Raw genomic sequence first — 14098 nt, 5'->3', positions numbered from 1 at the left:
CTGCCACCAAAAGGGATGTACATCATTTTAGGACCTGCGTACTGTAGTTGGTACCGTTTACCCAACATTCAGGGCCGCCTGCAATGCACTTGGATTGAAAGGTGATGATATTTAATGGTTGACATGTTTCATAGAAGCTTTAGTGTGGGCAAATGCATCACAGTTACAATCACTTTTTTTCCACCTACTGCTTTTATGTGAAGTCAGCAATCCACGTTTGTTGTTGGAAACCGCATGCGATAGGATGAAAGATGACTACTTACATACCTTGACGACCCAAATGCCAAATAAGACCGTTAGTTCAGTTGCTGACATAATCGAACAACAACTGCTCCACGATTTAGATGACACACTCTGTTCCACTGTCCCATCTAAATCAATGGCAGACTTCGGCCTTCCAGTTCCCTCAGTGGATGTGAGTGGTATTTTACGAAATCGACTCCTTTTAGAGAGATGAGCTACAACAAGGAAGACTTGTTGAAGCAGCACAATAACCTACTACCAAAGCTAAACAGCGACCAACGATTGGTGTACAACAAAGTAGTTAGTTCCATAGAAAACAAGAAAACAAAAACTAATATTTGTTTATGGACACAGGGGAAACGACAAAACATTCTTATGGATGACTATTATCTCCTATTTCAGGTCCATAGGAAAAATCGTTCTAGTTGTTGCTGCTTCTAGAATTGCATCGCTTTTGTTGCCTTCTGGGACAACTGCACATTCAAGATTCAAGATACCTATTGATTTAACAGACAAAAAATCATGCGATATAAAAAAAAATGCGCCTTCCTTGGAGATCTTATGCAGCGTACAACACTCATCATTTGGGATGCAGCGCCAATGAGTGACAGAAGGTGCTTTGAATTTTTGGACCGCTTACTCAGAGATGTGCTAGACTGTGATCAACAACCATTTGGAGGCATATCGATGTTTCTTAGTGGTGACTTCCGCCAAACCCTTCCAATTCTACCAAAGAGTACACGCTCGGAAGTAATTGCACTAACTTTACCGAGTTCATACCTATGGCCATACTTCACAATTTATATTTTACATACGAACATGAGACTGGAGTCGTCTGTCACAATGACCTACGACTCAATGTCCGTATCGGCCTTTGCCACATGGTTGCTAGCTATTGGAAATGGAGCCATAGGTGTACCAGACAAAGATGACCCACAGGACTCAAGTTGGGTTCGAATTCCGTCTTCACTCCTAATATCAGTTGCCGCTAACTCCCTACAAACCTTAATAGATTTTGTTTATGGGGACGGTACACTCAACGAACCGACTGCCACACAACTTTCAGCGAGAGCAATAGTTTGTCACACAAATGATTCAGCCGATGAGATAAATTCTCACATTTTAAAAATGGTAACAACTGTTGGCAGGACTTACAACAACACGGACATGATGCAGCCTAATGGAAAGCACACATAATATTTGGAAGGACTGTATCCAATTGAATACCTAAACCAACTAACCTTTCCAGGAATACCGCCACACGAGCTTGCACTTAAGCTACACTGTCCAATAATGCTGTTAAGAAACATAAATCAGAGAGAAGGTTTATGTAACGGTACCCGACTGATTGTCTCGCAATTGTTACCAAACGTTGTTGAAGCAACCATCATAACTGGGACTTCCATTGGAAAGCGTACATATGTACCACACATAAAAATTCATACATAAGTCATCAGATTTGCCATTCATCTTTTCGCGAAAACAGTTTCCAGTAAAAGTTTGCTATGCAATGACCATCAACAAGAGTCAAGGACAATCGCTATGTAGAATTGGGATCTATTTGTCACTGCCCGTCTTTGCGCACAGACAACTTTATGTAGCCCTATCCCGAGCAACATCACCAGATTCCATAAAAATACTAATAAACAACACTGACACAATGGAACACAATGAAACCAAAAATGTTGTCTTCAAATTAAGATTTACTGCAAAAACTTACTTCAACCGAGGTCTATAGTATGACTACCTGTCATACCTTTTATCACCATTATTGTTCTTTCATTTTCATTTTTTACTGTTCACTGTTCCACCATATTTTACATGTTTTTAGAATATTACATTTTTCATCCGAATAAACCACTTATCTCCACATATTTCTTTGTATTAGAATACACAACCAGGTCATGACAACCATCTCCGAACTGAAAGTTGATGGTATTGGAGGCCCCCTACAGGTTAGTATACTACGTAAATGGAAACATGATGTCTGACAATATGAGACCTGGTACCTAGCTGTCGACAGATTTGTAAGTTATTACCAAAAATAAATACAATAAACGGAGTTTCTATATTTTATATTTTCCACAAATGATGATTGTTGAAACAAAATTAGTAATTATAATTCTTTAATGTTTATAAAAATACCAGATTTGTTATTTAAAAAATCACACACGCTCAAAAAATGGTTTACTTGTATTTAATATTTTGTTATTTAAAAAAAGATATGATTAAGAAATGGTACATTTGTATTTAGTATACAACAGGATGTAAATTACAAATATATATGTTTCAAAATAAAAGCCCATGTAACGCAAGCCTATTACCATAATTACTCACATACACCACTAATGCAATATTATAAAAATCCGTTTTCACAGGCAGGTACCATACAAATTCTTGGCCAGCGAACAAATCAGAACTACATTGAATCTGTTCTCAATGTTCTAGAGTGCTACGACATATCATATTATAGTTGCCCTCAATTAGACAAATATAAAAAATTCCTAGAGAACTACTTTTATATTAATGTTGGCCTCATGTCTGTTATACAACCAATTCCGGACACAATGACCATACAAAAACCTGGTTTCGCTTCGTAGCAAAGTCATGTCTGGTAGAGCTTGAAGAAACACCACCATATTATCCAGGTAGCCATCACACCAGCCCATCTGATTACATACCTGTCTCTTACACGGTTACATTTACTTCTAAACAGACTACATTGATGTTTTATCAAAGATCAGGGATTGCACCAAAGCAAATGGGGAATCCTTTGTCTTACTTATACTAACTGACGAAAAGGTATACATGGTAACCAACACACTACACTTATCAATTTTATGATAGCTATCTAACACCAACAACAATTCCAAATTCGTTAGTGGTTGTGAACTTGCAATCAATCTATGGAAAGAATGTATAACTAATCCACATAAATTCAACCGTGCCTCATTACAACTACCGCCTACGACAACAGTTGTTACAGTGACAAACCTAAAACCATCAATATCTAATGGTACCTTCTTCTAGATAACTCAATATATATATATATATATATATATATATTCTCTATCACCAACTCGATTTATATATCTCATATAACATCATTTGTTGTGACCATTTTATTCTCCAAATCACTTTTCTATAGGAGCATTACGCCATGGCTCATCACATGCTACACATATCTATGTCAACCCAAAGATACCGGAAACAACATCTCTCATCAACCTGTAAGTCATATAAAATAGGAAAAAAAAATCCTATATTCCATATGGTAAACACCCTATGCTAACAACAACATGGCTTCAGATTCACAAGACCTTCGAGACCAGTACCGACACTATCAGGAACACCATCCACCTTATACAACATGAAGGTCAAAAACATATCTGATCTACTGTTAACGTCATACTAATAATATCGCTATTTACAGATACGATCCCTTTCACACACCCACAAACAACTCATTTACATCTATAGGATAAAATATTCATTGTACGGGCTTTAATCAAGGATTTTCACTTTCAAAACACTTGGTACCAAACTACATGTCCAACTTGCAAGGATCCCATCCTCAGAAGATGTGAAAAGTGGTACTGCAGCGCACACGCATTGATTGAAAAGCCGACATACATGTAAGCAACGTTTCAATTAACAAAAGGTTATTACTCTTTAACTAACGTCCTTACAAACTTTTTCTTTCTATAGATACAAATTCACAGTGACCATCACCGACAATACAGACACCATATCCGCAGTTATATCTGAGACATCATGTCGGAAGTTGTTAAAGTCGTCGCTTGAAAAGTTTATATCTGACAACCCACCAATAAACAGAAACAATCTGCCCTCAATCATCACTGATCACAAAGAATAAACAAAAACGATGTCAATCCAAACGCTTAGGACATCCACTCCCGACAACGTGCGCTTCATAATAATAGACATCGAGAACCCATCAACCATGCGGGAAACACCTATCCCAAGAACGCCACCTCAACCACGGATGACAAGAATCCGGCCAAATGACGGACCCCCGGAATCATCCACACCCATTCAACACGTTGCACGTGCTCTCACCTATGCTCCCACAGGTAAAAACACAAATGACAAGATAAAATCCAAAAATAAAATATCCAAATAGATACTAACAACTTCCAATTGATATATGAAAGAACCGGCACCAACAACAACTCCAAAGCGGACTGCAAAATAGCAGGCATCATGGACAACCACCATAAAATCAATCTTTTGTTTGGGGCAATATCTTTATCTTTTGTAGCAAACGTAATACACAAGCACCGCAAAATCCACCATTTGTTTGGGTCAAAAACCATAGCAAACAACTTCCCTTTGCATGAATCCCGTTCTTCCCTATTTCATAGACGACCACATAAAGAAAATACACACAATATACATATCAATCGATGATTGTTTAAGTCCAAAATAGGCCTCCCAACTTACATACGCAAACAACCATATAACTAGATAAACGTAATCTATATAACAACTTCTTTAACTGTATCAACCAAGGTACCTCTTAAACAAAATTATACATACTACCCATCACCCGAACCACCAATTATATTTGCAAACCAAAAATCAACATTATTACGGTATTGTCCTCTTATTTACTTTAACAAACTGTGAAAAAAAATAAACCCCATATATCCTAAAATTCAGCTCTTATCACGATAGATTTAAAAAAAAAGACATAAAAAAGGAAGTTTTTTCCAGTGAAACCAAAAATACTATATGCAAATATCAACATTATTATATAATGTTCGTGAAACAAAATTATGAATATTCTATTGAAACCAATGATATTTGTGACATCCCGAAAACTTCTACCCTGTACATCTAGTCAGTTAGTCTAAGTTAAACTCATTTCTGTTAACTCCTAGCACTGATTAAGGGCTCATTTAAGCATTTAAAGCCTTGAGTACAACCAAAGTTTGAATTAGGGATGGGCTGGTATAAGATTTAGGGTTGCAAATAGGCCAAACACTCTATCAAAAGGAGTGTGTGGCCGCACACCCGAGTGTGTGGCTGCACACCCGAGTGTGTGGCCGCACACCCGAGTGTATGGCCGCACACATGAGTGTGTGGCCGCACACCCGAGTGTATGGCCGCACACACGAGTGAGTGGCCGCACACCCATCCTCCAGCCGCACACTCATCCCTATTTATATAGGGTGACCCCTTCACTCATTCCTTTCATCTGGCTGTACTCTACTTTCTCTCTCTAAAAACTTCATCCAAGAATACTCTAAGGGCCTAAAAAACGTGAAGAATTCCATCATTTAGCTTGTTATACAGGTAAAACACCTAAATCTAAGCCTGAAACTCTTCATGTTCTTCGTGTTCTTCATCACTTGAAGGTGTACGGCCGCACACCTTCATAAGGTGGCCATACACACCTCAAAAACCCTCCAAAGTGAGAGTTTTGGCCCTCTATCTCTTAGTTGGACTTGGTTTGAGCCTTGAAACACTTGAAAATTGACTTTTGGAGCATAACCGAAGAGTGTACGGCCGCACACTCCCGTGTGCAGCCGCACACTCCTGTGTGCAACCGCATACACAACCTGGTCGCACACACCTTAAAGGTGGCCATACACTCACCTAACACAATCCTTTAAGGTCCTAACACTTAGTGCAAGTAGTCCCAAGTTCCTAGAGTGGTTCTCCATCACATTTAGTGGTGAAATACCTTCATTTGACTCCTTTATGTATCACTGCATGTTAATTAGGATTAAATCGTGTTCAGGGCTTCACTTGAACACCCAACTTTTCGTGCCGATCCTTCAATCAAATCACCCGAGGTGAGTTCATACCCCTACATTTTCCGTGTTTTTAATGTTTTCAGGGGGAATACAAGCCAAACGCTAAGTATTTTGTTAAAGTTTTAAACTTATTAATGCAGTCCAACGATTTCAACGATTAATAACATATTCATATATTTTATCTCTTTTTGTAATATGTTGATCATAAGGGAAACTTCTATTTCGGAAATACAACTTCATAGCTTTCAGAAAGGTTTTTACAAAGCATTTTCCATATCAACTCTAATAAACTATAATGGGTATAGTTTGGGATGACCCTCTAGGCAGTCTCTACTTAATCAGATTTCATAAAAGAATATATATAAACTATGGCAGATTTAGTTTATGTTATATGTTTTCTCAGAAGTATAAAGTACATTTATTCAAGGATAAATATCGTTTTATGTTGATTTCTCGTTGGTAAACTAGATTATACAGAATTGTGAGGCGCTACTTCAATATTGTACCCTTAGGTGTATAGTGATAAATCCTTTTAGTATAATCAGAGTCTCCTGGAAGGAGAGCATGAGATTTGTGAATAGATCTATTCGGGGCTGACAATCCCACACCATAACTTCTAGCTACAGTTAGGTGGGCACGCCTGTGGTGAACAAATGTCATTTAGCTTAACGTCTAAAGAACGTTATAAAGGTCTCTCGGTCATATCAAGTATGGTTATACGACTCACAAAATAAGTATAAACTAACTTTGTTTACGGACTCTCTTCTTCATTTGTTTTATTTTAAGTAATAAAACTACTTTTATATATGCTGTTAGAAATCAAGGACTTCTAAACTGGCATCTCTACCTCTAGGACGGATAACATGTTTTTCTAAAACTGATGGTTTATTTTCTACTAATAGACACTCTTTCAAGACCGCTTTTCATAAGAAAATACATGATTTTCTTGAAGAACACTTTTCAAATGGATTCAAAGAACATTTTCTCACTAAAACTAAATGCTTTTGAACTCACCAGCTTTATGCTGATATTCTTCAAAACTGCTTGTATTCTCAGGGAATTAGTAGACAGGTACTTCCAGGAGTTCAGAGAAGTCGGAGCATTAGAGTCGCGTCTTTACTAATTTACTTTTGATATGAACAAAACTATGTATTAAACAATGTAAAACTGTTCATATATGTATTCAATGTCTGGTTGTGTTTACTATGCTTGCTATGATACAATTGTTGTGATACTACGCATGACGTCCTCCACCCCGGAACGATAGCGCCATCACGGTTGCAGGGTGTGACAATATTCTACTGTTTGCGTATTTAAAAACATAAGATTTTCCCATATATTTTGACCCAAGTCATAAACAACCACCACACAGTGCATCTTGAATTAATTACCGGATCCATACCTAGGAATTATATCTACCAAAACAAGTAGAAAAAACGTCACAGCCACCTTATATCTATGGCTTCCCAGAAGAACATTTAATTGACCATAATTAATACCATCCAACAACCACAACCATCCCCTATATAACCATACTACAAACCCACTGACCATACTACCAAATACCAAACACACAACATGGACACCATCATGCACAAACTGCTCCACCAACTCGAAACCATGAAGCAATCCTTGGGCGAAGTACAAAACACCTACAACAACATTAACAGATCGAGGCAGAATCTCCTACAGAAAGCTCCGGTCGAACTACCATACAGGCACGTTATAATCACTGATAGAGATGGAAAAAAAACCCGTACCCAACGGGTACCCGAAACCCTAACCCGAGTTGACCGGGTAAATCCCCGAGTTGACCGGGGATGGGGACGGGGATGGGTATTACCCGAATATAAAAAGCGGGGATGGGGATGGGGATGGTTTTACATGTCGGGTACCCATACCCGTACCCGAAACCGGTCCCGATGGGTACCCGATATATATATATATATATATATATATATATATATATATATATATATATATATATATATATATATATATATATATATATATATATATATATTATGTTTTTATTTTTAATAATTCATAAGCAAATGTTCATTAGACAAAATAAGGTTTTCTAACAATCAAACGTACAGTTTTGGGAAGACTTTTTTATGTCTTTTTTGCAAAGAATGATTTAATTTGTAACCTTCAATGTTATTGTTCATGTTTGAAGACATTCAGTGATTATAGTGTTTTATATTAGTTCTGTTAGTTTTTGTTTTGTTGGTTAATATATAATTATAAGTTATTTTTCATAAAAGTTCAAAACTTTGTAACGGGGAAAAATCCCCGATTACCCATTGGGGATGGGGATGGGGATAGATTTTTAATCCCCGATGGGGATGGGGTCGGGTATGGGGATGGGGATGGGGATGGGGATGGGGATTCGGGTATGGGGATGGGGAAAACGAAACCCGATATACCCGTACCCATTGCCATCCCTAATCACTGAGACCCTTATCAGTGATCTCGACAAGGACATGATCCTAATCCTCGACATGTTCTAGATGATGCAGGAGAACATGACAACAGTGATGGGGATATGAAAGAAAATCATTGAAGACCACCCAACACCATAACAGCCATGGGGATTTGCCTCTGTCAGCATCTAATATCACTCCTACCGTTTTGTAATCCAATGTTATGTAATCATCAGTTCTACTGTTTTGTAAAATCATCCACCGATGAATGAATATCCTTTTATCCATATTAAGTTCTCTCTTCATATATTTATCCATTGAAAAAACAAAACAATACAAACTTAAACATATAAAGCTATGTACACATCGTTTTGGAAACAACAACGAATCCTTCTGACCCCCACGTAGCGGGGGTTACATTTCTAGTTTACTATTATTATAGTTAAAAACTAAATTTTCATTAAAGCTTATTTTTTCATCTAATCTAAAGTCTAAAAAAACCATTTTAATAATTTTTTTATTAAATTAAGATTAGCAGAAAGAAATATAAAAAATTAAAAATCTTGAGTTTAACCCATCTTAAACTGTTTGGGGTTATAAGAAGTGGACGTAGTGACTGACGCACTGAGAATAGGAGCATGTGGGATATAAACACTTATTTTTGGTGCATGCTTATTCAGAGATTATGACACAACCACATGGACGCGCATGGGAAGAAAAAAAATTGTTGGAAAGGTCACCGTTCCCGTTGTAATTTACTACCCTAATAACCCTCAACTTCACTCTCCCCACTAGTTCCTTATTTTCATTTTAGGGTTTCTACTCCTGCTTCATCATCGTTATTGGATAATTTGGTGAGATAAATTGAAATTCTTGCTATTTTCGTCTTTTTCTTCAAAATTTACCTTGATTTTCTGCGTCAGGTGTTTCTTCTCTAGGCTTTCTGGCCAAATCTTTGAAATTCGTGCAATGTTGGTATTTTCTAGGATTTATTTAGCTAATTTTTACAAAAAGAAAACATGTTTTTCTTCATATTTTGTGAATGTTTACTCTATTATCTTCTTCTCGAGGATGTTTTTGAATTTTGTTAAGTGTCTTGTTTTGGGGTTGAATTCAAACCTTGTAAAGTGTGAAATGTTATGTGTTTTTTGGGCATTTCGAGAGAAATTTTTAGAAAAGTTTTTCAGTTTTTTCTTATGAAAATTTCAACTTATTTTACTCTTTCATGAAGCGGTGTTCCGAGTATATTTTCTAATGTAGGTTTTATACTAAAACGTTTAATTAAGATCTGTAAAATGTGGCTTGTTTTTTGGGGGTTTCGTAATTTCTTGGGGTTTTTGGATCATTTTATACTACTTTGTGATTTTGTTTTCTGGTTTTCAGGTTTTAGGTTGGTTATCTATATTTCAAAACAGGGGTTCTCTCCGAGTTTAGGTATAATTACTTTATTATTTTGGAGGATTTTTTTTATAGTTTTACTCTTCAAAATTTCCACTTATTTTACTCTTGCATGAGTGTTTTCTCTGACTAGACCGGTTATCTTTCTCTTTTACTAAATTTATCAGTTATTTTAATTTTGATTTTTCTGGTTTTAGTTTCCATGGTTCCATTTTTTGGGTTGATAAAGTAGTTTTCGGTCTTAAGCCTCTGCAATTTCTAGATTTTCTTGATTTTCCAAGTAGTTGATTGCCTTATTTGTTGTCATTTGTTGATTTTTGAAAGGAGTTTCCTGATTCGTGGTTTATATTTTTGTGTACCTTCATCTTTTCAGAAGGAGTTGATGGTACGAAAGTACGATGTACCTTTTTGCCATATTTTGTTGATATTTTGAAAGGGTTTTTCTTATTTTGGCTTTAATTATGTGCATGCATGTCATTTTTTGTGGATTAGAAATACATTCGTGTTTATACTCTTCATTTTGTATTAAGCAATATGCATTATTTAGTCTCCCCTTTTAAAGTTACTGCAATTAGGTGGATCTTTCAATGTATAATGCTGCAATAATAATAATTTAAAGTATGTTAGCTATCTCTTGCATTCAGTCCAATTAAAACATGTATAAATTGTTCATCCAGCATAGATATCATGGAGTTGGGTTGCTACTAATGTACCATCCACTCTTCAACCTCTTGAAGTTGTGTTATATAATGAAATGTTGAGTGAACAAAATGGAATCAGTAAAATGAATTAAAATCTAAAGAAATTTATAAGAAACATAATTGAATGAAATTTGTGGTGGTGATGGTGGTAGACTAGTAGATAGTGGTGCATAATGGTGGTAATGATGAAAGCCTTTTTTCATTTAATAATAATACAAGTATTGATATAAATCCTAAAGTAATCAGAAAGAAAAAGGTAAAATAAAATAAACTTGTATAATTGTTTTTTATATGCATAGAAATCAATCACTATAGAAATTAAAATATAGAAATTGAAATAATACGAACCTTCCATAAGAACAAAAAAAGTAAGGAACTAAAGCTCAGATTCTAGAAAATCACATGGACCATTTATTAAGATTATTATCAATTTTCATATATTTTTTATATTTTTTGAAAAAAAAAACAATATATATATATATATATATATATATATATATATATATATATATATATATATATATATATTAAAAGTGGAAACAAAAAAGAACATTAACTTTTTTCTTTTCTGAATTTTGCCACTATTGTTTGAGGGAATGGCAAGTTTAGTCCCTCGGCTTTGTTGTTTGTTTTAATAGTATTTTTTGCAACTTTTGATTTTCGCTACATTGGTTTTATATGCATAGAGACCAATCACTATAGAAATTAAAATAATATGAACATTCCATAAGAACAAAAAAAAGTAAGGAACGAAAGCTCAAATTCGCCATCTTTCTTTTAACTGAAAAAGAACTTGATAAAAATGTCATGAAAGTGACACATTTCCCATTAAGTCATTAACTTTTACAAATTTGCCATCTTTTAGTTTTTCCTTCTTTCTCTAATATATTTTAAACATGATTTATCCAGAAAGCACTTTGTGTTTCTCTACGACTGGCAGTTTTCTCCATTAGGTCCTAACTTTTTACAAAACTTTCCTCACTTATTTTTCCCTACTTTCTGAAATATTTCTTAAATATTGTATGTCCAGAGAACACTCGATGTTTATGTATGTTTCCTTTTGAATTGATGCAAAAAGAATGACTTAATTAGGAAAGTCATGCACATGAGGCTTTCCCATTTTGGTTCCTAACATTTTCTAAAATTTCCCTCATTTATTATTTCATTATTCTCAAATATCTTTTAGGCTTAATACAGAAAGAATGATAAACTCCAAACTTTTACAAAGTCGTCGTCATTTATTTTTCCCTTCTTTCACAAATGTTCTTAAAGACCATTTATCTATCATGGTTATTACTTGAAATTACTAATTTTACTTGGACCACAAACTTTCATTACTTTAAATATTATCAAGGTCCATTTTACACATTTAATAAATAGTAAAAAAATATATGCCCTTTTCTTGTTTTAAAGATTCTTTCAATTAGCAGGCTTCTCACAAGTCTTGAATTTCAACCAAACAAGTTGCACTTTTTTATGAAGATGGTTGCCCAATAAATGGAAAAGGCATAGGAAGAAAAGTGCTTGATATGGTCCATGAAACCTATGGTTCTGAATTGGCTGGAAAAGAATTTGCCCATGATGGTGAAAAAAGTTTATTTACTGTTGGAGCCCTTCCAAGGAACAAACTTGAATTCACTGTTGTTCTTGAAAACGCCACTTCTAATCGGTAGGTATTGCATACTGTTTTACATGACTAATCTGTTATATATATATATATATATATATATATATATATATGACTTAAAAAACTTATGAATATGATAATATTCAGTAACAATGGAAATGCAAGCCCTGGAAGCCCTGACAATGACAAGAAGAGAATCAGGTGTTCATATCAATCAAAGACTTTCAAAGTGGAGTTGAGTTTGTAGCCAAAATCCCACTGCAGTCAATTGCACATGCTCTAAGAGGACACGAATCTGAAAACTCCATGGAAGCCTTGAGGGTGCTTGATATCATCTTACGACAACATGCAACTAAACAATAAGTTGTCACTTATATATTGACATTTGGTTAATTTAAGTAAGAAAGGTTGAGTAACAAAATGAATTTTTACCCATGATTGCAATGTAATTGCATTTCTCTATTGATAACAACAGTGCACTTTATTTTTTAACCAATAATACTAACATGCATGTATCTTTTTACACCAAAGTGGCGTAGTGGATACATTTTGCTACAAATTTAGTCAACATGTCTTCCTTTCTACCCATAATAGCATTTTTCTTATGTTTTGTTACCCATAATGTAACATGTTGTTTATATTAATTTACTTTATCTTTTACCTATAGAGGGTGTCTGCTTGCTCGACAATCTTTTTTCCACAACGATGTGAAGAATTTTGTTGATGTTGGAGGACGTGTTCTTGGATGCAGAGGATTCCATTCTAGTTTCCACACATCTCAGGGTGGTCTATCCCTCAACATCGGTAAATATCTCATTAATCTTTTCCATTTTTACCCCTGAAGTAAAGGTGTTATGAAATATGAGTTAACCATGGTTTATGATTATCAGATGTGTCTGCTACCATGATCATCCAGCCTTGGCCGATGGTTGATTTTCTAATTGCAAATCAAAATGTGAAAGATCCCTATTTTGTTGACTGGGAAAAGGTAAGAAATTGTCATGTTGTCATTTCATGAGGGGATAATTTGTAAATTGTTGCTAAAAGTTTGTGAGGTGTCAAATCAGGCAAAGTGTACACTGAAGAATATGAGGGTGAAAACCAGCCCTACCAATACTGAGTACAAGATAACTAGTTTGAGTGAGAAGCCTTACAATTAGCAGTTGTATGTTTTCTTTTTTATGTTGTATGTTTTGGTATGATGGAATCATAGAAGGAATGGAATGGGTGATTACATAGGAATGAAAAAAAAACCCTGTTGTTTTCCTCAGTGGAGTTGAGTTGACTATTCCTAAACCAATGTGATCCTTTCCATCTATGTTATTTTAATGACATTGTTTTTTTTTCAAACAAAGAAAAAAAAATATGGTTTTTATTAAAATTACATAAATGGAAAGTTTTGGCGACATGTTCTTGGAATGTTCATTCCTTTGTCATTCTATTCCAACCAACCAAACAGATCCTCATAGATGCAAAAGAACTTGAGATCAACTAAATTAGTGAATTTTTTTTTCAGGTTTTCCCTGAGGCAAAAGTCAAAAGATGAGAATGGTGAATTTGAGACTTTGGAAGTTACTGTTTATGACTATTTTGTGAATTATCGCAAAATCGAAGTTTACCGCCAAAATGGGATTAAAAGCATAAGAATGGACAAATAGCTAGATCTATCAAACTATAAGTAAATGTGGAAGCTTTTTACTCACAATGGCCCATAAATAAAGTATCCTTATTAGATCCAACATTGAGCCCTTCACCAAACCACCTTGCAACAACTTTGATCTTCAAGCTTCACACCAAGAATGAGAAATAAGCCTCCAAAAGTTGCTTCAAGCTCGAAACGGGAGAAAGAGAGTTAGGGTTCACTCGGGATCGTCCTATAGGTGATGGATGCTGATAAATGACAAACCATAAGGGTAAATG

At 35.2% G+C, this 14098-nt stretch overlaps 1 pseudogene; it reads left to right on the top strand.

The window, feature by feature from the left end:
* The first annotated feature begins 4207 nt into the window (after window positions 1-4207).
* On the top strand, window positions 4208-13196 carry LOC145096128 (protein argonaute 4-like; annotated as a pseudogene).
* Window positions 13197-14098: the final 902 nt, after the last annotated feature.

This window comes from Lactuca serriola, chromosome 3 (genome assembly GCF_051521515.1).
Source record: "Lactuca serriola cultivar US96UC23 chromosome 3, Lser_US96UC23_V15, whole genome shotgun sequence".
Taxonomy (NCBI): domain Eukaryota; kingdom Viridiplantae; phylum Streptophyta; class Magnoliopsida; order Asterales; family Asteraceae; genus Lactuca; species Lactuca serriola.
This window is presented reverse-complemented; position numbering and strand designations above follow the sequence as displayed.